Below are 24,199 nucleotides of genomic sequence, written 5' to 3'. Positions count from 1 at the left end.
AGGCTTTCACGATTCCTTTAATAAATTTAAAGTAGGTCATAATACCCACCACTGCATCCTTAAACTGGTATAAATCTTGGTTTTCAGAGTTTTAATTACAGTGGCTGCTCCCATTAGGTGGTCTTGTTTCATGGCAGGATGCTAGACAGCTCTCTTGCTCTAAGTCATTTATGTGGACTGCGGGTATGTCTGTCAAACCATAATGAGCAATGAAAGAATGAAGAATGTTAATTTAACCGATGCTGCTTTTGCTGTTAACGTAAGTACCACCAGCTGCACCTCGTAAACATTTGCTGTTTGCTTGCCGGCGCTTCGCTGTTTAGCGAGGCCTCGCGTGATTGATAGAGGCAGAATCAGACTGATGGCTGGCGTGCCGCAACTCCTCCGAAGCGCTGCTTCTCCGAGTGCCTTTTTGTTGCAAGAGACAGCTCCTAAATTTTAATTGCTTTTCAAGCTACCAAGTGCTGCTCGTGTCAAATGCGGATAATTGTTTTATGACACAGAGGTGCTATAAATTAAGCAGAGGTCAGCGTAGATAATGCGTGCATTACCTGCTGGAGGAGTGATGACTGGGTGGAAGTGACACGTAGGAGATGCTCACTCCGGTGTGTGGTGGGTCTCGGTGCTCACACACAGCTTCTTAAACAATGGGCCCTAATAGGAAAAGACTGTTGCAACAATAGCGGTGCTTGAAATCACTTTATAATTAGAGAAATTACTGAATAATGCAGAACTCCGCAAAAGGCTTTTTTTCCCGACCCGTTAAGCGTTCAGGTGAACATTCAGAATAAAGCAGCAGACCTCCATTCGCCTGTCAGTTGTGGTGTGCACTCAGCAAAAGCACATTTTGTTCCTCTCTGGTGGGTCATTAAGAGGGTGATGGACCCCAGGAATTTGACAAAGGCCACATGTGCTCCAGTGCAGCTCACCCAGAATCATCTTGGCTTCCTGCTCTTGCTTCACTGATTAAGGTACTCCTGTACTTCTTGGCATGAAGCTGCTTCTTATTGATATCCTGTCCAGCTTTTTCTTCTTTGCCTTGATAATTTCTTGAAGTGTTTTTGATCTCTAGCATAGTTCCTTTCTCGGTCTCTGTCCTGATATACCCAGTTACTTTAGAGACCATTTACTACACCTCTGTTTTTTATGCCAAATGTATGTCAGGGTGAAATGCTCTAAATCAAAATGACTGCAGTCTTTAGGATTAAAATTATTTAGGGTTAAAATAAAGAAATAGTCATAGAAGTAATTGATTTCTTTTTGTTTTGTATTGCATATAACTTATTTTCATAATATACTCCAGTTAGTAATAATTGAAATGTTATGAATTGCAACTAAATATCTTAAATTTATACCACTCTTTGCTAATTGTCGTAATATGCTTTTATCTCTGCACACTATTAGGTTTTAAAGCTTTATATTCTCAAAGTAACAAATAATGTACCTTTATTAAATTTTTCACAGATAATCCATGGCAAGTCTTTTTTATGCAGCTACAATCAGTGAAACTCTTTGTTTTGAGTAGAGATGGGAGAGATGCAGAATAAAGTAGAACTGGTGGTTATGACTCACAGGACTGGATGGTTATGGCACCAGACCACAGGCCAGGGTCTCATCCCTGCTTCTGGAATATTCCAGATTGATGAGAACTGTAGTCACCATGGATAGAAACTTGTAAAACTTGCCAAAACTGTGTGTTGGATAGCAGTGTCCTCCTTGGGTCAAAACCTAGCCCATCGTGTATGTGTTTCTAGTCTTTAGAGTTAAGTTTCATGTATTTCAGAGAATTACATTTATGTAAACTTTCAGTGTCTGTGCACTGAGATGCTGTAGTCAGATTTAAAAAAAAATGCTTTCATGTAGTTCTAGGGACCTAAACTGATTATTATAGGGATTCATGCCTGTAAGGGTTTGATACTGGGCTATATTATTTTTCTCAGTTGGTTCCCTTTTTTCAGCCCGTGACTGAGAAATTAACTTTCCTTGGTCTTATTTTCAGTGAATTGTCCCAGTAAAGAAAACACTTTCTGGGTAACAGCTGGTTGTGTTGAAACAAACAAAATAAAAATGTACTTCTGGACAGCTGAGGCTGAAAAATGCAGACTTCCTGACCAAGATTACCAAAGAGAAAGACAAATATATTAGCAGTTATGAAAGTAACTTACTTTACTTTTTAATACACAAACATGGTTGAGTTGACTTTAGATGTATATTTTTAAGTTATTTTTTTGCTCATAACCTGAAGAGAATTCATTGATCTAGAATAACAGAATGGTTTGGGTTGGTAGGGACTTAAAAGATCATCTAACACATCCAATAAAATTTTCTTTAAACCTTAATCTGTTTAAACCCTTATATTAAACCAAAGTTTTAATACTTTGTTTTTTAAATGAAATCTGAAATTATTACATTTTAATCTCATGTAACTGAGAAATATTTGTTTTAATACGACATAGTATGAATTTCATTTTGCGTTCTTAAGAGAAAAAAGATCATTTCACTGTCTTGTTACAGTATTTCCATTTAGTGGACTGTTTAATTTATAGCCACTAAAAATAAAAGTATTTTCTGCATAACTCAAAGGTCTGTTTTAATGGCCCTGGCAAAAAAAATCCATTACAATTTCATATCAGCTCCAAAGCAGGATGTTTCCATTTACTGTACAGTTTCTTTTGGTTACTTTTTCCCCCCTCCCCACTCTTGACTACGTTGTGAGCAAACAGAAGAAAATACACCATGGGGATGTATTCAGGTCCTGTTTCCACTGTTCCAGTGTGTAACTTCAGCAGGAGACTTGTCCTCCCCCTCAGTGTGGATTCCACACCCTCTTTCCATTGGCCAGCACAGACTTTGAGTGGATCAAGGGAAGCAAATCCCCATTCCTGAGTCTGTGTTGGCTCCCAGCAGCTTTTCCAGTGCTGCTTTGCCACTTGAGCTGTGGTAGGAGGTGACAGAGGTTATTGTTGGTTCCTCTTGCCACAGAACTGACTTGGAGCTCACACCTCAACACAGTTTATGGAAGTGAAGAAGGGATAAGAGACCAAGCCAGCTATGGGTGTCCTTACCACCAAGTATTTCTTTCTCCTGGTTTCAGAGAGGTTGATGCTGCACTGGGGACTGCAATGGTCTGTAATCTGCTATATTGCTAGTCCCCATGTAGACACACAAATATGTGCTGATATATATTTTTTTTTTTTTTCTTTTCTTTTCTTTTTTTTCTCCAAGAAGGAAAACCTCGAGGCAGTAAGTCTGACTGAGTTGTGTTGACCTTGGTTTTGTAGGCTGGAGATGAGAAAATGAACAAGGAGATAAATACTCCAGCCTTCCAGCTCTTTCTGTTAAGCTATGTGGAGTCTGGATAAAGAGTAGTGTGTTTGTCCATGTGGAGGCCACAAAGGTGGGATGAAACTCACAGCTTCAGTACTTCTCTAATGAGTTGGTAGCAACTCTCTGACAGTGGTCTAAGTTATGCTTGAAACAGATCTACTATGTGAAGAACAAGAGTGCTTCAGTGGATGAAATATTCCATGTTTAAAATTGAATGGGCGGAGAAAATTAAATTCTGCTGAACAAAAAAAAAAAAAAAAAACCAACAATGACTTCTGTTCTTCTATTAGAAATAGCTGAAGTCAAGTCAGGCTGCATTAAGCAATCAACAAGTAGTAACACTTCTGTTTTTCAACAACTTCACTTACCTCTTGCTAATTTTCATCAAGATTCCAGACAATATACTACTAACCATTATTTTCTCACCTAGTTTGCTCAGTACTGACAGATAACAGATGATCCTATTACAAATAGATTTGACACTGCATCCGTGAAAATGTGAAAATTGGAGTCTCTCATCATTATTTAAAATGTGTGCTCCCTCACTCAAATGAGGTATAAGAGTCTACTTTGGAGATAAAGTAGTCCAGATTGCTGGGCAGGCTGCTCCAGTGTCACCCAGGTTAATGTAGATATATTATGTATTTATATAGCCTATAGGAGGATAACTTTTTAGCAAGTGATTTGAACTGAATATGTACTTGATCAGGACTCTCATTAATAACCCATGGCCATGCTGTTCTCTAGTAAGAGCTTACCCTTGCAATCACAAAGATTAATTCTGGGGCTGTCTACTGCAGTTTGGGAGAATGAGTCCAGAGAAATGGGTGAATCATACAGAGATCTGTGTAAACTGAAATATAGATTAAGATCCTGTGCTGTCCTTGATATTTTGATTAAAATGACCATTTTTTTTAGTCACCCTTCTGGAATTTGGAACAATAGTGGTTTTTTCTGAAGGTGATGGGTGCTTGCTCACACTGCATCTCAGTTGAGGGCCTGGTGTCAAACTGTAACTTCTGTGCTTGAGATATCAGAGATAAGTACTTCTTTCCATGAGGCTTGAGGTCATGCCCATGTTTCCATAAAAATTGCAGTAATGTCGTTCGGGAGTTAGTAACTGATGGATTGACACACAAAGTGGGATTTGATGTGAAAGAGGGAAGAATTGGTTAAAAGTGAGACAAGAAGCATTTTCTCTTATACTGGTAACTGGATTTTCCTGTTTGATGGGTCATGAGAGACCAGCATATTTGAAGTTCTTTGGAGAATAGACAACATCCATGGACTGTTAAGAAATTCATTATTTTGCACATCTCTGAATCGTAGTTATTGCAGAAGCCCTGCAGCTCAGCAAAACATTTTTGATAGACTTTCTTCTCAATAGTGTGTACCTCTAGCATGGCATTTGTGGAAGTGATCTTGGACCAGAGAATTGTCTGGACTAGTGATGTGGAGGCAGGGAGTGTTTTGAGAGTCTCTGAATTCACATATGACAAATGTGGATTGTAAGAGAGGACACTGAGTGGGGAGCATTTGGATAAAGGTAACAGATAAGATGGAGGGCTTGCACCTGAAAAGTACATCACCAGAGAGCTGGAGCTGGGGAGAGAAGGTCTTTTTACTAATCCTGATATTGCTGTTAGGCCATGAGTTAAAAAATGAGGTTGAGAACAGCAGCATCCCTGGTGCTGGAGCATGATCATTGTACATTCTCTCTGTCATCAGCATATTCTCTATGTCAATAAATGGGAGTGTGGTAGTCTTATTCAAAGCCTTTGATGACAGGCTGCAGGACACTGCCTGAGGCTGTAAGACAAATAACAGTGGTCTTCTCCATGGGTGCTATCTGACTTGTAAAAATGAGTACCTTCCTGCCTGTGCCAGAGCTGGGTTGTTAGACACAGGCAAGCTCTCTGCTCTCTGTGCAGCTGCTGAACTTGCACGTGTTTTAGTCAGAGCTGTAAACAGGAGTGTCAAGGGAAGAAGCACTACCCTTTGTCTCCACAGATATGGCAAAGCATGAGGAAGATGGCAGTAATTTAATGATGGAAAATTACTTGTTGTAATGCCTCAACTTAAAGTAGTTGTGTCGTCCAGGCTTAATGAGGAAGCTGGCTAGTTGGGAGGTGCTGGAGGTAGAAGTGTTGTGTCACCCACCTAGTGTGCAACTGAAAATATGTGATGGCCAGGATAATAAAAATCCGCTAGGAAAATTATTTTTCTCCACTTATCTTGAATGTAGGCATCTGGATGACTGCAAGCAGTGCTGATTCTCCTTAGGGAAGGTTAGTGCTCAGGCTACCCACTGCTGAAAGTTTCTTGGCACCATATGTAAAAACCCTAAACCCTATGTTTTTATATAACCTAATTCTTAAATTAAATCTACCAGCTCAATTTTAACAGCATGATCTCCTCTCACAATTGAATGAATTCTGTGATGGTCATATGTGCTAAATTCAACAATTTGCATCTGGAGAACAAATTCTCACTGTGAAGGAATTACTTCTTTTTCAAATTATTCTTATGGAATCCAAAGTTTGATTGACTGTAACCTGCACACCTCCCACACTTCCTCTTCTGTCTTTGCTTGCTTTGTTTTGTTTTCTCTAAAGGGGATCTTTTGTAACTGATCTGCTTGTTCTGCTGTTTCTTTGGGGATGACAAATTAAGCCACAGGTCTTTTTATAGTGTTGCCATTGGGAGGTGGAGAGAGGGGATTCAGGGCTCCACTACTCTGGTGTGCTGCTGGCAGTCAGCTTTGGAAGTTTGGCTCGTTCCTTTGGAAGAGTGGCTAAGATCTGTGTCTCAATGTGTGAGGGTTTGACTCTTGTCATTTTAAGACTGAATTAGGATGTAATAAATGGGACAGTTTGTAAAGGGTTGAGTAAGAATTAGAATTAATGCCAGTCAACAAGATCTTCTGGAAAACAGATCCTGTCAAGCTGAGCTGGTACCTATTAAGTGTTTTTAATGTCATTGCAAGTTTGGTATTTATGGCTTCTGCAAGGTGAAGCCATAAATACTTGGTGAAACTTGATTTGGTGAAACCATTTTGATTAGGAAACAATAACAGTATGGAAACAGATTTAATTTGATTTTGCAGGTGTGAGGGATGGAAACTGAGATTGCCCAACTTAACTTTTCAGATTTGCACCCTCTCCTAAGCCACTTGTCCTGGACTCCTTCTGAAGTCACTGGAGAGGAGGGAGTGCCATTGCTCCACCCCGAGTTGACAGTAGGGGAGCATGAGCTTATAGAATAAGCTTTTGTTGCCTGTTTCAACAATCTCTATGTAGGTCCATAGGAGAACTTCAGGGAGGGAGGCTGTGCTAAATCTGGGTCTGTCCATATTGCATACACTCCCAGAGTGTTGTGTTCAGATCTGTCTGCACCTCTAGGAGGTGGATGAGATAGTGAGCAGATTAGATGTAGAGTAGAAGAGTGATGTTGGTGGCTGAGGGTGGAAAAACCACCTTACAGCCACTGGGATTTCTTGCAGACATTCATTATCCTAATCCAAGAGAAAGAAAGAATTTATTAGCTTTTCTATTTGGGAAGGTTTAAGAAAGGAAGAGTTTTCAGATTCTTTAACAAAAATACAGCAAGATTCCTTGTCTAGAAATGAAAGCCAAGAAAATTCAAAATAAATAATGAAAAAAAAAACCCAAACAGGTTTTGACAGCCAGAATAATTAATCACTAAAATCTTTAGCCAGCACCAGAAGGCCTCACTAGAACTCTGGTAACTATTATAGTTTGGGGTTTTTTTCTTCCTGAAAAAAGCAATAAATTAAGTCATGTTCCTTATAATGTGCAAGAGAATCATACTGAGGTCAAAAAAGGACTGTTGTGATTATGCAGTCTGTTAAAAGTATGTTGGTCCCTGTGAAGAGGATATGGCTTTCCTTGTTCTGGTCAGGTTCTCAGAGCCTTATTTGCACAGGGATGCTGCATTCTCCTGGCATATGGCAGTGTTAGTTCACATTGTAAGAGAAATGGTTGCTTTTGCCCTTCTGAGCACAGGCTGTTGTTTCCAAGCTATGGTACTGTGCTCTCCCTTCCCTTTTTGTAGCATCAGACCCAACAGAATGAGCTGTCATCATCCCTCATGTCTCTGGTACATCATGAACCAAGTGCAATTCCTGCTTGGTTTCTTGGCATTGTGCAAGGCTTCAGATAAGGCAAGGAGGGACACAAAGACTCTGAAGAGCCAAGTACTTACTTTGCCACCATCCTGACTTTTTTTGGAGCAGCCTGATCCTATCCTGCCCATCTCTAGCTGCCTCATAGCATTTCTCCCACACTACAAAAGGCAGGATCTGGCTGCTCTTACATCACCTGCAGTTGGTTATGATACCTGACTCCCAGCAGTCTCTGAGAGTCTTACTAGAAGAGTAGGGCTTTGTATTAAAAACCATCAGGAAATAGCAAACCAACAGGTTTTGTTCTGCTTCTGTTGGCTTTTGACAAATATCTGGAAAAGACATTGAACTGCAGAAAGTCAGTTCATGGTGTCAAATAAGTTGAGGTCTTCTCAGTCTCAGATGTTTCAGTGCTTTTAATGTGTCTCTCCAGCTGCTTCAGTGAAGCACTGACATTGAGAAAATATGTTAGTCAAGCTGTCCTAAAACTTTGAGTCTTTTAATCTCAATGCCTTCAAGCTATTTCAGAAGAAGGTATCTTTGCTGGCCTATGCTTCAACAAAGAAATAAAAGATACTTCAACAAATGTACCTCCTTGCCTGCTACCTTTAAACTAAAAGTTTAGAGGGTTTTAAACTAAAGTTGCCAGGGGAGGGGAACCTCAATCCGTCCCACTCCTGTCAGTTTGATGGCAGTGCCAGCAGGAAATGCCCAGAGCCTGGAGAGGGAATTGCAGGTCTGCAGGACAGTACCTGAATCCAAGCCAGCTTCCTCAGGGGCTCAGCTTAATGCCACTGTGCAGAAGTGGGGAATAAGCAAGAGGAGTCAGAGACATGCATGCCTGCAGGGCTGTGATCTTACTGGCCTGGTGGAGACATGCCAGGATAGTTCCTGTGACTGAAATGTTGGAATAGAAGGATGTAGGCTCTTCACAAAGTGCAGGAGGTAGAAATGAGAAAGAAGTGTTAGTGGCCAGCTGGAGTGCATGGAGTTCTGCCTGGGGGTTGATGAGAAACTGACTGAGAGCTTATGGGACTGGATTAAAGGGAGGGCAGGGTAATTTTTCTGCCTTGGTCTTTGCTGACAGGTGTTCCAACACCACTGCCTGAGTTGCAGAAGGAAAAGGCAGTGATTGGGAAAATTAAGAACCACTTGCTGTAGGAGATTGAGTTTGAGAACATCTAAGGAAGCTGCAGGGGCATGGGACCTGATGAAATGTGTCTGTGGGTTCTTAGGGACATCACTAAACCATTATCCATCATGTTTGATAAGTTGTGTCAGTATCATGAAGCTCCCACTGACTGGAAAAGAGGAAACATACCTCCCTCCCATTGAAAAGGAGGACATGGGGAAATATACACCAGTGAATCTTATATCAGTGCCTGGCAAGGTCATGGAGCAGATTCTCCTGGAAACTATGCTAAGGCGCATGGAAAATCACGAGATGACTGGTGACAGCCGGCATGACTTCACTGAGGGCAAGTCATGCCTGAGAAATCTGGTGACCTTCTGTGATGGGGTTAAGAGCTTTGGTGGACAAGGGAAGCACAGCTGATGTGATCTACCTGGACTTGTGCAAAGCATTTGATGCTGTTCCATGTGAAATTTCTGCCTCTAAACTGTGGAGACATGAATTTGATGGCTGGACCACTTGACGGATAAAAGGTTGGCTGCACTCAGAGTTGGGGTCAACGCGTCAGCGTCCACATGGAGAGCGGTGATGAGCTGCATTCCCCAGGGGTCAGTTTAGGGACTGGCACTGTTTGACATCTTTGTTGGCAGCATGGACAGTGGGACTGAGGCACCCTCAGCAGGTTTGCTGGTGACACTGAGCTGTGTGGTGCAGGTGACACGCCAGAGGGAAGGGATGCCATCCTGAGGGGCCTGGGCAGGCTTGAGAAGTGGGACTGTGGGAACCTCATGAAGTTCAGCAAGGCCATGTGCAAGGTCCTGCACCTGGATATCAGGGTCATCCAAAGCGCAAAAACAGTCTGGGCAGTGAATGGATTGAGAGCAGCCCTGAGGAGAAGGAGTTGGGAATGCTTGTGGATGAGAGGCTGGACAGGGCCCAACAATGTGCACTTGCAAAGTCACCAAGGATCTTCTTCTTAGGGCCATGAAGATGATCAGAGAGCTAGAACATCTCTCCTGTGAAGAAAGGCTGAGAGAGTTGGGGTTGTTTAGCCTGGAGAAGAGGAAGTTCCAGGGAGACCTTTTAGGCCCCCTTTAGGTGCTGGAAGGCAGCAGAAAAAACCTGGAGAGAGACTTCCTAAAAGGACATGCAGTGATAGGACAAGGGCTTTAAACTGCAAGAGCAGATTTGGATTAAGTGTTGGAAAGAAATTGTTTGCTGTGCAGATGGTGAGGCACTGGCAGAGGCTGCCCAGAGAAGCTGTGGCTGCCCCATCCCTGGGAGTGTTCAAGGCCAGGCTGGATGGTGCTCTGGGCAATCTCATCCACTGGAAGGTGTCTCTGCCCATGGCAAGGTGATTTTTAAGGTTCCTTCTACACAAACAATTCTGTGATTCTGTGACCTTCATCCAATCTCCAACAAATCCAGTGGACTTCAATGAATTGTGAAGTTAACTCTACTTCAGGGCATTCTATTTTTCACTAGATTGTATGTATTTGTCATTCAAGAACCCTCACTATTAGGGTTAAGAATTTTTATCTGAACATTTATAATCTGTTAGAACTCTGTAATTTTCGAATAAGCAATCTTTTTAGTACTTTATTTTTGCATGGGAATATTTTACATATCCTTTTTTGAAGCCGGTACATATCAGCAGATTTTTTTGAGCTTTTAATGGGAGTTAAAAAGTAAATAAACTGGGAATGAGTTAGAAGTTTTTACTTGCATCCTATGAGTGATCTTATTTTAAATCTTAACTACAGCATACCACAGAACGTAATGTCATCTGGATAAAGCAATTCTATGTTTAACGTGGTTTGGGGGAGGAATAGTGAATTACATGCTCTAAGGATGGGCTCCTAAAGTGCCTGTCTGCATTTCTTTCTGGAATTTTCTTCAGTTGGTTTGGTGTGTATGTGTTAACTTTATTTGCAGCATCAACTAAAGGCCATTTAAAAAACAAAAAAGATGGGGCTTGGCAGACTATGAATACTGGCTAGCTGATCTTCTAGGTCTGTAAACTCATTACTAACCTGTAATATCTGTACATCTTTTAGTGTTTTGAAAGCATTTTTTAAATGGAAAGGCGTCTGTAAATCATCTTGGCAAACTTTGTCATAATTGCTCATTGCGTTTGAGTTTGCAAAAATAGCTTTGTTTATGATGTGGTATTTTTAATGGCATATTTCACTGTTTCCATTTAAACTTCGAAGTGACATCTTTGTTTTTCCCCTTTAAAAAGGAGCATAATCCAGATGTCTGTCAAAAGAGTTGTTGATGTAGCATTTTATGAGTAATTCTTATGTTTGAGGTTTTTGTTTTGTCAGAACTGTTTGCCAAGCTCTTATGAAGCTCCCCATGAATATTATTGATGTATACTTCCTCTTAAAGAAGTGATTATCCAGGCAGGAATACAAACTCAACAGCCAGTTCCAAACCACAAATGCTTTCTCAAAAGTTATGTGATGTCACAGGAGGAGTTAATTTGTCAGTGTTATGGAACAAGGGGGGAATACTGAGTGAATATTATTCTCCCCTTTCCAGTTATTAACCCTTTGAAACACAGGCCAGCATTTGAGTTTGGGGGACTTCAACTATTGCACAGAGTGACCTCAGGGGTTACTGTGTGTCTAAATCTTTGATGAAGAGATATGTTCATAGTTCCCAGCCTGTTTTCAGAGAGATCAGTGGGATTGAGAGAAACTCAGTAAAACATACCAAGTAGCCTTAGGTGTCTAGCAATTATCATTTCAAACCCAGAGCTGATGGTGCAGTGATGCTCTCATTTGTTGCTGCTAAAAAGTTTTCTATAAATATTTGAACATTGTGTGTGTGCAGACATCCTTCTCTAGTCACTTTTTCTCAGGTAGTTCCTTAGTTTAGGTGGCTGTGGCTTAAATTCTTTGGACCTTAGTGAGGACTGGCAGCATTGCCAGGCTTTTCCCAAACATTTCAGAATCCTTATGGCTTGCAAATGCCCTGGGATCTGCAGACCTCACAGCATTTTAGCTTGCAAATTAGTAGTTGGCTGGTTGTCAGTTGGGGAAAAGAGAGAGCTGTAAATTCTGTAATAAATAATATATTAGGGTAAACATAACAATAGTATTCTGCAGACATCATGGTGCAGAGCAGTCACTCCTTTCCATAAAGTCAGGTGGGACTGTGGAAATGGATGCATGCTTCATCTCCAGCCCTGTGTTTTATTTTTTTTATCCCAGCCTGCAACTCTTGACTGCAGCTCTGCCGAACTTCAGAGCCTCTTGTGGGATCTGTAATTACTCCCTTCTCAGACCACTTGCTTGGCTTCTGGCAGCAGTAAGACAACTGGTTACCAGGCATTATAGAGCTTTTCATGGTAAACATGTTAAAGATAACAGATAAAGATAGCAGGACACAGTTGTCCCCAGCCTGGCAGCACTGACACCTTTGGGTGTGTCGGTCTGTCCTTACCTCCTCTGTCCATACAACCTCCCAGCCGTGCTGAGCTCAGCTCTTTGCAGTGGCTGATGTGATTTGGCAGATGTACTGCCTATAGCACCCTTCTGCTGCCTGTAAAGCTTCCACTCAGCCTGCCTAACAAGTGCTTATACTTTATGTTGGAGTTGGCTTTTCCCCCTCCCTCTGATTTGCTTTCCTTTGCCTTGTTTATTTGCAGAGAGGGTGTTCCATGTCTGGTATTTCATTCCTGTTCTTCAGCCCCTGCCCCAGGCTGTGGTACCTGACTTAAGAGAGTTTGTTTGCAGGTCAGAGCATCTTGTAAAGGGCATTTTAAAAGCACTTTGTGCTTCAGAGTTGATTTATAGCTTGTCTGCACAGGCAGGCTTTCATAGAATATTTTTGTGTTAAACTTTTTCTGGCTAATTAACCTACAATAACTATGTCCACATCCGTGGCTTCATCCTTCTTCTTGTCCAAATACTTTTTTCAACCACAGGTGAGACGTGGGAAGGCACTGCATGGAGCATTGCATCCTCACTGAGGTCCATGTTGTGCAGCTCTGCTGTTAAGTGATCTCTTATTCAGGAAAGCTCTGGAGCAATAAGTCCTTCCTTGCAGCATTGAGTTGCCAAATGTTGCTGCCTGCTCCTTGCCTTTCTTGGGATCTGCTGTATGGCTTTTGGATACTTTGTGACAGAGAAGCTCAGAAACACTGCATTGCTGCATAAGAAAATTGTGGTTTTGGCTTGACATTTTATGAAGTCATTGTCTTCCCTCGTTGTCTCTTCTCTTTTGGATGCTTCTTTTCTAATTTACTATTTAAAACTGAGCTTTCTGCTTGCTCCTTGTGCTGATACCATATCTCATTGTTTGCTGGTGCAGCTGAACTCTTCTTTGGCCAACCCAGAACTGTATAGGAGAGTCAAACTGATACATCCCCACTCTCCAAAAGGTCCAGATCTGCTTCTCAGTGACCTGTTTCATGCCAAAGGCACTTCTGATTATTCCATTTCTTTGTGAAGATACTTGTGTTGATGAGAGGTGAGCTGACACCAGCTTTTCATAGCATGGCCTGCAGCTGATTTAACCTGAAGAAAGAGCTCTCTCCTTCAGGAAGGAGGAGATGTAGTATCTAAAGTAGACAGTTTTAGATCCAGTTGCTTCAAGTCACTTAATTTAGGAGCATAGGCACAGGACAGAATCCTTAACCTGTCTATTTTGCAGTAGTTAGGCTCCCAAAGGAGAGATAAGGCTGCCTGTAAGGCACCTTCAGCTTCATGAGAATTAATACAGGGAATGCAGGTTTTACCTCTGTGCAGGGTAGTACACTATGATGAGAGACAACCTGGGTTTGCTGTTAAAGCTCCTTGCTGTGTTTCTACCTTTTTCAGTTTCAATATTTTATTTTATGGTTCAGAACTGCCTGGCAGGTGTTGCTCCCCCACAATGGTAACTGCAGTAAAGTTCTGGTAAGCCTAAAATCCTTTCCTATAAGCAGCCAAGATTTTCTAAAGCATGGGAAAGAAAACTCACCCAAATGCTAGTAAATCATGAAAGCTGCAGTATGTTAAAGACCATTAAGTGTGTCTTTGTATTTCCCAAAGTGGTTTTTTACACTTCTCTGGAATTGTGTGTCCAAGAGTACACAAACAGATTTTGAACTTTGGCCCATCTTTGTGTTCCATTTTCATGGTGACAGGTAATTGCTTTTCTTGTTCCTTCATTTCCTTCTGATTCTTCTTTCTTCAGATGTCCCATATCCAGCTGTGAGTTCTCTTTTGCCTTTCTATATCACACTGCTCTCCAGAGCCTGCCATGTGCTTTGTAAATAATCTTCATGTCTTTCATTATTGAGGTGAGAGAGAAAAAGTTTTCCTTCATGTAAAACTGTCATTGGCTACTCAGGCTTCTTCCCTATCTGAAAACCATATTAGTTTTATTAGTCTCAAATTTTTTTTTTCCTGTTCTGTGAAGTTCTGGAACAAGAATCCTGAGATGGCTTTGAGAAGTGTGTGGTTCCCTAAGGAGATCTTTCAGAGTTGCTCTGGCCTAGTGTTGCCCTTGGAGATGATGGGGTAACTATGATATGATGAGTCACTATGCAAAACAGAAAATACTCCCTTGAGTAATTTCCCCTTTCTTCTTTCCATAAACTGCCTCATGAGAACAGTGCTCTTTTTTTCAGCAAACTAAAAGCAAAACAAAGAAAATGTTCCCTTTTTGTTTCAGCATTTTTAGGTAGTCCATGGTATATTCCTTCGATATCTTGTGAAAATAAGAAATACTAAATTAAAAAGTCACAACAATGTATTCAAGTAGTGTTAAATAAATAAATAAGTAGACCAGCTATTAGAAAAGCCTTAGCTCCAAAATGAGTCTAGACCTGTAAAGAAGACAGGCTCAGGAAGAGCATGAGATGGACTGAATGGTAGTGATGGAGGGATGATGTTGTTTACATTTCCACATTTTCACCAGCCTTTCATGTGCTTCCTTTTCCATCATCTTAGGTTTTTAAGAAACTAACCTGCAGCTGGCTAGTGCTTAGGCAGCACAGAGTTTTTTCTGCTTGGAGCTATTTGACCTTTAAAGTTCCTTCCAACCCAAAGGTGGCCTTGAACGCCTTCAGGTCCATAGATGGTCTTGGCTCTGATCTTCTCTCATAGTGGGTGGTTCTTCATTTCCCCAGTCCCTGCCTGCAACTCAGGCAGTGTGGGTGGACCACCTGTGACTGAAGACTGGGGCCAAAAAGTCATTGAGTGTGTTGATGTTCTCCATATCCCAAGTAACTGGGTTTCCCATTTCCTTCTGGAGAGGGCCAACATTTTCACAAGTCTTCCCCGTTGTCACAAAGTACCTGCAGAAGCATTTGGTGTTGCCCTTGACGTCCTTGGCCAGATTTAGTTCTACCAGCACTTCAGCATTCCTAACCTGATTTGGGATGTCATTCATCTGGCCCATGCTTTTAAACTTTTTTTTAGTGGTTTGATCTTTTTTCCCTCGTTTCTCAGGCTGATGGTGCGTTGTGCCTCTCAGCCAGCTCTTATTACAGATCATTCATTGCAGCATGAGCCATTTGGTCAGCTAGTCAAGCCAAAGTTGCTATATGCTTCATTTGCAGAAATATAGTAGGAATTTAGCAGTTTTATTAAACTCTTAATGGAGCTCATTGCCTGACTGATCTACAAAGTGACCTTGAATAAGTCATTCAGTTTTTCTGTGTGCTTGTACCCTTACCATCCTCACCTTCACCACACCTCTTTGGGCTGTAAATACTCAGCACTGAACCAGTTTTAGGCTTTCACAAGGGAAATTATTTGGTCAGGCTATTTAAACATAGCAGAAGTCATGCATATATTCTGAAATAATGTCCTTGCAGGGTAGGGAGATGACTTCCAAGGGTATGTTTTGTGTGCTAAAGTTTCCAGAGCCGGCAGGATTAGTGAAGTGTTACTCTACCACTTCAAAATTATTATAAGTAGATCAAGTTTATATGAAAGGAAAAAACGCTTAAGCTGAGGCAGTGGGACAGAAGCCCCAGTTGCATTGCAGAGGGAAGTGCACTGTAAACTTCACATTCACATTGGATCAACTCAATTACATGTATGCAGCAATCTTGTCATTGTAAGAATCTTCTTGGTAGAACTGAAACTCTGGGGCTAAAAACATGAAATCAATAGGCACAGTTATATCCACTTAAAAAAAAATTGTATTGATTTGCAGATAACAACAGCAGTTCATTCTTGCAGGATTACATGCCACTTCCTGTCATAAAGATTACTTCAATATGTATTGCATCTGAGATGGAGACTGTAGGGATAAAACTGCTTTGCTTTAATGAATAGTCATTTTACTCTGTGCATTAAAATGAGATATATTCCTTTAAATTTATCTCCAGGGATTATTTTGATTTCATGGGCAAAGTCTGTGTTACCAAAGACTCTAGAACACTATTAAACTTTTAAATAGTCTTAGATTGCCTTGTTTTTGCAAGTGCTTGAACTCATCCTCTCTTTGATAGCAACTAATTAAGCAAAATATCGTGCTCTTTCTGGTCTCCTCCACATCCTTGATTAGAGGGTTAACACCATGTTATCTTGGGTATTAGATGTTCTTTGCTAAACCCTGAGTGCCTACCAGCATCTAACTCTGTGCTTTGGAACAAATTTCTGTCGCCTTCTGGGGTTTAAGTTCTCTATTCTGATCATGGTGGTCTCCCATTGAGCAGCTTTTTTCTTTTTTTTTTTTTTTAGTCTGATGCTGTGATTTATTTGAAGCCTGTTCTCATTACACATAGGTGATTTCATCTTTGTGTGTTAAAGTAACTCTTTTCAACTCTTTCCAGGTAATCTGGCTTCCCAGAAATCTTCTGCTAAATGCAAGGGTTTGCTGTCCTGTTTACTGACTGTTACACCTGAGGCTGATTTTGATACAGATTGTGGATATCACAGGGTAAGTGTGCAGATATCTCTTTTTTTTTGTGGCTTTTCTTTCATGGTCTCTTCCTTGCTTACACGAACACAATTTGGGCATTGCTCTCCCTTTCGGTGGCTGCAGCAAGTCCCTATTGCAGCTGAGCATCTGTGTTATAATAGAAGAATATTGTATACGATAAATGCTAATGCTGTAAACCTGATCAGGAGTATTTTAATTTGGTGGTGTAGCTCCAAGAGAGAGCAAAGTTTTTTTTGTGTCTAGGCCTAAACTCATGGGGCCATATCTTATAAAACTGTAAAAAGCTGTAAGAGGCTTATTTGGGTGTAGTGAACTTTGAGTTTTAAGCTGATAAAAGTGCATGTATTTTTATATTACAAATGAAACATTCTTCTTAATGTACATAGTTAAAATATCTGTGACGTTTTCAAGATTGAGTTCAAATATTTGGAAAAGGGAGATTAAAGGTTAGTTGGTTTCTTAGGGGCATGGGAAGGGAAAAGAAAGAACTGATCCCCTCTCTTATCCAAATCTACTATGCACATTACAGTAGAAACTTAAATACTTGACTTCATTGTGGAACTTTTCACCTCCTGCCTATGAGAGGAGAGTTCAATTTTGTGAGCAGAGAATTTTTTTTTTTTTTACTTCTTCCTCAGTCTTGATCCTGCCTGTTATTTTTCTTGCTTATTCCCTTTTCTATCTTCTTTTTGCACTTCTCTGTTTTTTCATTATGGAGCTAATCCTGTGCCTTTATGCTGTTTCTTGTCCTCTTGGCCTTCTTCTTTCTGGCTTCTTCCCTCCAGATACATATTTTTTGGGGGAATAATTCAGGCTGGAAAACACCTCTGCAGTTATCTAGTCCAGCCTCCTGCTCAGAGCAATGTCACTTTTAAAGCAGGTTGCTGGGGACCATATACAATTGGGATTTAAATTTCTCCAAGGATGCAGACTCCAAAACCTTGTTAGACCCCTGTTACCATATTTCACCACCTCATGAAGGATATTTTCTTCATTTATAACCTGAATTTTCATTGTTGCAATTTCTTTGTTCTTGTCACATTGCTGCCCTTTTAAGAATAGGCTCACTCTGTTATTTTTGTACCTTCCCTTTGGGGAATTAGAAAACACAGTGAGATCTGCAGGAGACCTCTGTTGTAGACACCACTATCCTCCACTGGACTTTATCTAGTATGTCACAGAATCACAGAATTTCTAGGTTGGAAGGGATCATCGAGTCCAACCCATGTTCTAACAGTTCAACTAGGTCATGGCACTAAGTGCCACATCCAGTCTTTTTTTGAACACATCCAGGGATGGTGACTCCACCACCTCCCTGGGCAGGTGATTCCAGTATTTGATCACTCTTTCTGTGAAAAACTTCCTCCTTAATTCTAGCCGGTATCTCCCTTGGCACAGCTTGAGACTATGTCAAAGCCTTCTTGCTCTGGAGGGCTCACAAATCCTGCAGGACAGGGAAGGATTGCTTCCCTGGGCCTGTTGGCTGTGCTCTCACCAGCACAGCTCAGAATGGACACACCTGGGTTTGTTCCAAGGGCATGTTGCTGGCTCATATTGTACCTGCTGTCTGTCAAGCCCACTAAGTCCCATATTATATATCATATTTTCAGTTCGTTTAATCTTTCTCATACCCTGTCATGCATTCCTTACTTCCAGCGTTTGCTCTTTCTTCACAAGATTCCTTATTGAACACCTCAGTATCCCCAGTGCACCTTCATCACAATGTTTCTGGCAACCTCTTCCCATAAATGTGCATGAGCTACACTTTGGAAATAGTGAAACACTCTTGGAAATTAGTTTATTTCCGTGAGCAGCTAGCTTAAAGCTTTCCGTGTAGCTTTAATAATTTAAAATTCTTTTTCAGTGCCTGTCAGTAGTATATTCACAATAGATCAGGAAATTGTGTGTATGCTTGGGTGTGTGCAAGTGTGCATGAGAGAGTATATTTAATCCTTTTTTTCTGTACTGCCAGTACACAACCATAAACAGTGTATATAATAATAATATGTATATGAAACTTGCAGGAAATAAAGTCTGAGTTATGAACAAGACTTACTTTATATTCCTTCTTTATGTTTGTCCCTGCATGCGTTTGTGTGATGCTACAAATTGCAGATGCCAACAACTGTAATTGTAGTGGTGGTTAAATCAAATGTTCTGCTCTTTTTCTTTTTTTGGTGGCCCTCACGATGAGTAATGCATCTGCTTTTTCTGTATTTTAGTAGAGCATGTATGTTGGGAGATATCCGAGAGAATAAACACTTAGGAATACAGTCTCAGCCTTGGCTTGGCACGATGATCAGATGGTTCTTGGGGAAAGGAGATGTAATCCTGTGCTCCTGGAAGCTTTGCTGTCTGATTCCCTAGGGGAGGGACCAAGAGGACAGCAGTAGTCCAGTGCTGAGTTCATCATTACTAGTTTGGCCAGGATGGGTGGAGCTCCTGTGTCAAATCCCTCTGTTTATGTCTGTCAAGGAGAACAAAAGAATGCACTGGAGTGCCAGTGGAGCAAAGAGGGTTAAACATACTAAGTCATGGGGAAAAAAAAATTGAGCAGAAAATCAGAGAAGTGGAAAGGAAAAGAAAATGTGCAGAAAGGAGGATAAAAACTTGCAAGAAAGTGTGTTGGTTTTAATTCAGAGAAGTGTTGTTCAACTCCTGAAGAAGTAGTTACACTAGTGCAGCTCATACGGTGATGAGTGACAGTTTAATTCACTTTCTGTGGTGGGGAATGTCTAGTAAATCTGGCTTGTGATAAGTTGCCACATTGCCTAGTCACATCAGTATGAAATGTCTGGGATAATCTTAGGCTGAATATCCAGTTACTGCAAAGTGATTCTCTTGGGCTGTGGGATGCCCATGGGCGTTTGTGCCATGGTGGCTGTGATGTAGTTATATAACATATATGTAACAAAAGAATTAAAAACTAGTAATTTGGAAATGAGAAGCCAGCTGAGTCCAGGCTTCCTCTTGGAGGCTTCTGTTGCATGAGAGAGATTGTTTGAAAAGGCTGTGAGTTTCAGGATGGACTCCCACTGTCTCCTTCTGGTAGCAAGCTGCACGTAGGAGTTGCACACTTGTCTGTCTCACCCGTTTTTGGATATTCCTAGCTCAGCTGTTCCCCTTAAAAAGCCTTTTAACTCAATTTTTCTGAAGGATATAAATAGTATTTCTGCGTGTTGACTGTAGCCCTGTATATCCTGACAGTCACGTGTGGTTGCAGTTTTTGTATTCCAGTTGAAGAAGTACTTAACCCCAGTGTTTTCTGGTTCAAACTGAATTAATTTTCACCATATGCAGCATCTCTTACAATAGTGCGGGTGGTGGGGTGGAATTTGAAATGATGTTGAGAGCTGTTTTGGTGATGAAGTTATTTTAATAACTGTGGGTCTCCCTATGCAGCAGACTGATTGTTTTTTGGAGTATTTCTTAGGAGGAGAGGTCAGGAAGGTGTGTAAACTCTAAGCGAGACCTCAAATGACCATGTGTGTTTAGGAGCTTGAGCGCAGTGATTGTGTTTTGCTTTCCATTTTTCACAGTTTTCAAGTGGGTGAAAGTAAAGATTTGGATTTGTTCCATTTTATCCCTTTCAGAAGAAGGAGCAAGCCAAATAAAGTAAAAAAAAGTTAGTCACAGAAATCCAGGGTCACACTTCTTGGGTGAATTTGTGATAAGCTTTGGGATGCAGCAGAGAAACCAAACAGCCACCTCACTTGTCTTTGGGATGGTGTTCAAAGAACAATTCAGTTTGGGAATGACCTTGGAGGGATTATCTTGCCCAAGCTCCTGCTCAAATCAGGCAAACTGCAGAGGCAGGGAGGTCGTGCAGGGCTGTGTCCATGTCCAAGCAAGTCCTTTAATACCCCTGAGGATGAGGGCTCTGCAGCCTCCCCATGCAGCCATTCTGCTGCTTAAGCGCCTGCTCTCAGTTCTTCCTCCTTATCCCTTCCCAGATTTTCCCCTTATGCAGCTTGCATCTGTTGCCTGTCTTACTGCACACCCCAGGAAGATTCTGGCTCACCACATGCTCCACACCTTTAACCATCCACTAAATCATGACAAGCAGGAGATGTATGATTATAAAAAGCTCCAATCAGTGCTTCCCAAGCACCTATGAATCAGGCAGTATTTTCTGACTTTGCATCCATTTAACAGCATCTGTGTTGGGGTTTGGGGTTTTTTTGGGTCTTTTTTTGGTTGTTGTTTGGGGTTTTTTTGTTTGCTTGTTTTGTTGTTGGTTTTGGTTGGTTGTTTTTTTGGGGGGATTTGGCTTGTAGGTTTTTGTGGGGGTTTGGTGGTTTTTTTTTGTTGTGGGGTTTTTTTTTTTTGGTTCTTGTGTTTTTGGTGGTGTTTTTTTTGTTTGTTTGTTTGTTTGTTTGTTTTAAGAGGACTGATTTTACAGTGCCATTATGTCAGGAAGCAAGGATGGAGTGAGGCACAGACAAGACTCACCCTGTGTTAATTTCTGCCTGTAGATAATACATGTCAGACATGGATTTAGTCACAGAGCTTGGAGTTGGAGATAGTTCCCATTCCTGTCTCTTCCACAGCTGTCTTAGTAATAGCTGTGCCTCAACTTCCATGCTTTAAAATAGAGATTATGTGCTCTAATTCACAGGAGTTGTAGGAATGCTACGAGTCCTACAGTATCCTAAATGGTTTTAGGTATTTAGGAGAGAACTGCTATAAAAAAGGTTAAAATATCTATTTTTATGGTATAAACTATATGTTTGTACTTGTACAGATTTATGTTAACTCTGTACTCTTTGTAGGTTGCTTTTAAGCCTAAGAAGTGTTATTCTGTAATGCATTGTGTTACTGTACAAATTGGATGCTTTTATCCAAATTATGTGTTGGAAATCAAAGGTGACACACACAGGGGTTGTTAGGATAGCCTTTTTTCACACAGAAGATTTGGAAGTAGAAAGAAAGCTTAGAAACTTGATTCTTTTAAAAAGTAAGTTCTTTTATAAAAGCAGTTAAGTATTCTTTCTGTCAGCTTCAATAATAATGAGCTTTTTGGTGCTGGGATGAGCGATAATTGCAAATGGCAAAAAGTCATCAGAATGTTGTTGCTCTGATTGCAGATTTTATTAATCGTAAAAGAAATTATTCACCTAGAAAGGCTCTTTTATAAGTACTCATTTATATGAAGATTTTCTGCCTAATTTATTTTGTTTTAAAAAAAAAATTAAAAAACCCCATGAAACTCCACAACTAGGAACCTGCATAAACGTAGTCCTCTCCTTCAAAACCCTGATTATTTTGTCCTTCCTATCTAGTTTGCTTAAAATGTCATCTGTGCTCCTTCTTATCAGTGGCACCAATCTTAATTTTGTCTCCTCTTCCTCAGAAATGTACGTGAAGCTTCTTGGAATTATTTTATAGTTGAGTACTGTGCATCTTCCCTGCATGAATTTCCTCCACTTTTAAAAAGGATGTTTATCTTTTATGAATGACTTCTTGGGTAGATGAGTTGTTTGGCCCTTTACATGTTTCTGATCTCATGATGTGTTGGGATTTGCAGATGTAAATTAAATTTTCATCTGTTTTCTCCCACTCCTTTTATGTTGTTTTCAACATGAGTCTTGAGTTAATAAAAAAATGGAGCACATCCTTCACTGTAAGAATACAATTAATCAGTGAGCCTGCCCTGTGAGCCTAAAACAGGATACATGCTAAAGTATCTCTTTAATTGGGGTTTTGGATGGTAAACTCTTTGGGGTAATGGTGAAGCCTTTACATGTGCCTGCTAGAGAATTCATACAGAGAGCATTGCTACGGCATCAATATTCAACAGCTGCCTGCCCCTTATTCCTTATGCTGAAATATTAATAGAGCAGTGATTCTTCACCTAATCGTGCCGAGATCAGGTGCCTGTAAGTAATCCTACTGACAATATCCCAGTATCCTGCACACAGCCCAGCCTTCTTGTGGGATCACACCTTCCTGGACCACACTGAACACCAGTTGCTCTCAGTAAATCCACACCTGCTATTGCTAAAATCGTGATGGGCTCTGCTCCTGGCTGTGTGCCACCAGGTCACCCTTTCAGCCTGCAGGAGGACAGTAACTCCAAGGGGGCAATAAAGCTGCTACTCATCACAGCAAAAGAGAGTTCAGATGTGCAGATGGAGAAGCACTTTACTATAATGCCCATGTGACAAAGCTGTCTTTGAACTTGGCCATATTGAGATCCTTCACCTGGCATTGTGATCACTTGGGCCTTTTCAGGACTGGGTTGCAAGGGAGTTTGTGGCAAATCCTCTAAGGAAGTGCAGAATTCCTGTGCCCTGCCACGCTTTGGGCTGTAACTTGAAAAGAGAATTGCACAGGATTGATGTGGCAGACTTCTCAGTGTATTTTCTAAACTAATATTTAAAGTATGCCCCACTAATTCTGGCCTCAGAGTTGGCTGTTGAAAGTCTAGTGTATTTTAACACAAAATTTATGCAGGCTGAAGTGAAGTTGGGTATGGTAGTGCAGCAGATTCTTCTGTTTCATGTGTATTTGAAAGCTGAGAAAGCTTCTGCTGAAGTCAGACAACACTGGCTTGTCAAATTGCTCACGAACGAAAAGATTGCTCTTGGATGGAATTAATTTGCAGTATCTCATTTACAATCTTAGTTTTGTCATGAATTTCCCCTACTCGGCAGCCTGAAATGCCAAGTGAAAAAGTGTTTCAGTGGGAGATAATATAATATATTAAGAAAATGTTATTGATCACAGTATGCTTTTACTGGAAGATGACTTTTTCTGACCGGAACACCAGGGACTTTGCCTTGTTATAGTAGGAAAATGTATTGTAATATGCAAACAGGATTATTGTTAAGGTCGCAGCAACTTTGTTTTTACATTCCACTTCTACTGGAAGCGAGCTTCTCTGCAGCTAATGCTGTCAGCTGTGCTAGAGTGAGAACAATTTCAGTTTTGAACTTCCAAACAAGAGATTGCAGCAAGTGTTCTTAGTTTTTGAAGTAGGGAATAAATACTGTTTTTCATGTCACCAAGGGTCAGGACTATAATTCCATAGGGATTACTGTAAGCATTTCATTATGATGATGGACTGCTTTGTGGTGGTTCTTTGTCATAATCAATTAATGTACATTTCCTCATCACACATGTGTTCTATATATACCTTACAGACAGAAAATGTTGCACATTTGGGTTTAGAGTGGCTTCTATACACAAGGAGTATGAAGCACTTAATTTTTCTGTGGGATGTGGGAAGATTAGCCGGGTGGAAGAGTCCATGTTGCTCACAGACATCTTATGTGGGTCTATGGACATAATTGCTCTGCAAAGCATGAAGGCATAAATTTGTGATGGGGTGCCCAGTGCAGGCAACTTCAGAACAAGGACACTTTTAAACATGCTTGATTTAAAGAGGGCTTCCACTGCATAAACAGTAACTCAGAGCTATTAAAATCCTGCTTGCAGTGAGGTTGCCTTCTGCTGAAGGGCTCAAAATTTCCCCTCAAGGGTAAGCATGTCATTAAGATGATAATTCTTAAAGTTATTTTTGAGCTATTCCTAAGGAAACTCATCTAAAGAACATTCTGCAAAACTTTACTCTTCACCAAATCTTACTTCTGTGTGATATAAGTTATAGTCGTTGTCATGTTAATTTAGACTGGAAACACAAACTCTCTTGAAGAAATCTGGGATGGTTGTACTGCAAATCCAAGAATATTGTCTTTTCTGTG

The 24,199-nt window shown here is 40.8% G+C and overlaps 1 protein-coding gene across 2 annotated transcripts in view; it reads left to right on the top strand.

The window, feature by feature from the left end:
* Positions 1-24,199, top strand: part of KLHL29 (kelch like family member 29) — a 388,615-nt gene that overhangs the window by 49,424 nt on the left and 314,992 nt on the right. Inside the window, exon 2 of one of the 2 annotated variants that reach the window (XM_084202459.1) lies at positions 16,384-16,490. The gene's annotated coding sequence lies outside the window, so the exon portion shown is untranslated. Of the gene's footprint in view, positions 1-16,222; positions 16,491-24,199 lie in introns of those variants that run through there. The other variant, XM_084202460.1, reaches the window with a different exon arrangement.

Source organism: Fringilla coelebs (assembly GCF_963513975.1).
Source record: "Fringilla coelebs genome assembly, chromosome: 3".
In the NCBI taxonomy this organism is placed as follows: Eukaryota; Metazoa; Chordata; class Aves; order Passeriformes; family Fringillidae; genus Fringilla; species Fringilla coelebs.
Note: the sequence above shows the minus strand (reverse complement) of the source record. Positions and strands in the feature narration are given on the sequence as shown.